We start from the raw sequence: 3463 nt of genomic DNA, 5'->3' as shown, positions 1-3463 counted from the left end.
TCTTTTTTCCACAGAGAGAGAGAAGCACCTTGAACACAAGCGCCATATTGCATTACTCAGGGATATCACCCTGTAGGCCAAGTTCCAGGACAGAGTGTTCTCAGGTTACTCATCTGACCAGAAGGCACGATGTCCAAGCCATGAGGTGGCTGTGCTTCATCACTGTCATCATTGTCACTATTCTTTGTTAGCCAGAGTGACAGCTTTGAAGACAATAAGTCTGGAGTTTATGGCTTGGAGGGAGGGATGTGGTGAGTGAGAAGAAGGGTATGATCACATTCCCTCTTCACCTGACTGTCCCCAGAAGACCAGAGCCACGAGCAGGGACATGTCTAGAGAGGCAGGAAACCTGGCCTGGGTGACTAAGCAAAGGGAAACGGCCACAAGTCAGAGCCTTGCCTGGCGCTGAGGAGGTTATGCAGGACACCTGGTGGCCAGGGCAAAGGCCAAAGGGAACCTACGGGCGATTTGATTTAGGTCATACCTGAATGGTCTAGTGGTTTTCCCAGTTTCTTCAATTTAAGTCTGAATTTGGCAATGAGGAGTTCATGATCCCAGCCACAGTCAGCTCCTGGTCTTGTTTTTACTGACTCTATACAGCTTCTCCATCTTTGCCTGCAAAGAATAGAATCAATTTGATTTCAGTGTTGACCATCTGGTGATGTCCATGTGGAGAGTCTTGTGTTATTGGAGGAGGGTGTTTGCTATGACCAGTGCATTCTCTTGGCAAAACTCTATTAGCCTTTGCCCTGCTTCATTCTGTACTCCAAGGCCAAATTTGCCTGTTACTCCAGGTGTTTCTTGACTTCCTACATGTGCATTCTGTTCCTGTATAATCTAAAGGATATGTTTTTTGGTTATTAGTTCTAGAAGGTCTTCATAGATCTCTTCAACTTCAGCTTCTTCAGCATTACTGGTTGAGGCATAGGCTTGGATCACTGTAATAATGAATGGTTTGCCTTGGAAGTGAACAGAGATCATTCTGTCGTTTTTGAGATTGCATCCAAGTACTGCATTTCAGACTCTTTTGTTGACTATCATGGCTACTCCATTTCTTCTAAGGGATTCCTGCCCACAGTAGGAGATATAATGGTCATCTGACTTAAATTCACCCATTCCAGTCCATTTTAGTTGGATGATTCCTAGAATGTCCATGTTCACTCTGCCATCTCCTGTTTGCCCACTTGCAACTTGCCTTGATTCATGGATCTAGCATTCCAGGTTCCTATGCAATATTGCTCCTTACAGCATTGAACCTTGCTTATATCACCAGTCACATCCACAACTGGGTGTTGATTTTGCTTTGGCCCCATCCCTTCATTCTTTCTAGAGTGATTTCTCCACTGATCTCCAGGAGCATATTGGGTACCTCCCAACCTGGGGAGTTCATCTTTCAGTGTGCTATCTTGTTGCCTTTTCATACTGTTCATAGGGTTCTCAAGATAAGAATACTGAAGTGGTTTGCCATTCCCTTCTCCAGTGGACCGCATTCTGGTCTGTGACATTGTACAGGAGACAGGGATTGAGACCATCCCCATGAAAAAGAAATGCAAAAAAGCAAAATGGCTGTCAGAGGAGCTCATACAAATAGCTGTGAAAAGAAGAGAAGTGAGAAGCAAAGGAGGAAAGGAAAGATATACCCATTTGACTGCAGAGTTCCAAAGAATAGTAAGGAGAGAGGTAAGGAAGCCTTCCTCAGTGATCAATGCAAAGACATAGAGGAAAATAATAGAATGGGAAAGATTAGAGATCTCTTCAAGAAAATTAGACTAGAGATACCAAGGGAATATTTTAGGCAAAGATGGGCTCCATATAGGACAGAAATGGTACGGACCTAACAGAAACAAGATATTAAGAAGTGGTGGCAAGAATATACAGAAGAACTGTACAAAAAAGATCTTCATGACACACATAATCATGATGATGTGATCATTCACCTAGAGCCAGACATCCTGGAATGTGAAGTCAAGTGGGCCTTAGGAAGGGTCACTACGCACAAAGATTGTGGAGCTGATGGAATTCCAGTTGAGCTCTTTCAAATCCTAAAAGATGATGCTGTGAAAGTGCTGCACACAATATGGCAGCAAACTTGGAAAACTTAGCAGTGGCCGCAGGATCTGGAAAAATTCAGTTTTCATTCCAATCCCAAAGAAGGGAATGTGAAAGAATGCTCAAACTACCACACAATTGCTCTCATCTCACACACTAGTCAAGTAATGCTCAAAATTCTCCAAGCCAGGCTTCAGCAATATGTGAATCATGAACGTCTAGATGTTCAAGCTGCATTTAGAAAAGGCAGAGGAACCAGAGATCAAATTGCCAGCATCCTCTGGATCATTGAAAGAGGAAGAGAGTTCCAGAAAAACATCTATTCCTGCTTTTTTTTTTTACTATGCCAAAGCCTTTGACTGTGTGGATCCCAATAAACTGTGGAAAATTCTTAAAGAGATGGAAATATCAAACCACCTGACCTGCCTCTTGAGAAACCTGTATTCAGGTCAGGAAGAAACAGAATTGGACACGGAACAACAGACTGGTTTCAAATAGGAAAAGGAGTACGTCAAGGCTGTATATTGTCACCCTGCTTATTTAATAGATATGCAGAGTACATCATGAGAAACGCTGGGCTGGATGAAGCACAAGCTGGAATCAAGGTTGCTGCGAGAAATAACAATAACCTGAGATACGCAGATGACACCACCCTTATGGCAGAAAGCCAAGAACTGAAGAGCCTCCTGATGAAGGTGAAAGAGGAGAGTGAAAAAGCTGGCTTAAAGCTCAACATTCAGAAAACTAAGAACATCGCATCTGGTCCCAACACCTCATGGCAAATAGATAAGGAACAGTTGCAACAGTGACAGACTTTATTTTGGGGGCTCCAAAATCACTGCAGATGGTGACTGCAACCGTGAAATTAAAAGATGCTTTTTTGCTTCTTGGAAGAAAAGTTATGACCAACCTAGACAGCATATTAAAAAGCAGAGACAGTATTTTGCCAACAAAGGTCCATCTAGTCAGGGCTATGGTTTTTCTAGTAGTCATGTATGGATGTGAGAGTTGGACTCTAAAGAAAGCTGAGCACTGAAGAATTGATGGTTTTGAACTGTGGTGTTGGAGAAGACTCTGGAGAGTCCCTTGGACTGCAAGGAGATCCAACCAGTCCACCCTAAAGGCAATCAGTCCTGAATATTCATTGGAAGGACTGATGCAGAAGCTGGAACTCCAATACTTTGGCCACCTGATGCGAAGGGCTGACTCATCTGAAAAGACTGTTATGCTGGGAAAGACTGAGGGCAGGCTGAGCAGGGCACAGAGGGGTCAGTTAAACACATCCAACCCCTCAGGGAACTGCCCTACCCACAGTTGACAGACATAAGCAAGTATGTCTGGAGTGAGCTGATAGGAACACTGGTACCACAAAACACAAAAGAGGCAGCAATGTGTTCATCCTGGAGTGGAGTGG

Source organism: Budorcas taxicolor, chromosome 13 (genome assembly GCF_023091745.1).
Source record: "Budorcas taxicolor isolate Tak-1 chromosome 13, Takin1.1, whole genome shotgun sequence".
NCBI classification, from domain to species: Eukaryota; Metazoa; Chordata; class Mammalia; order Artiodactyla; family Bovidae; genus Budorcas; species Budorcas taxicolor.
This window is presented reverse-complemented; position numbering follows the sequence as displayed.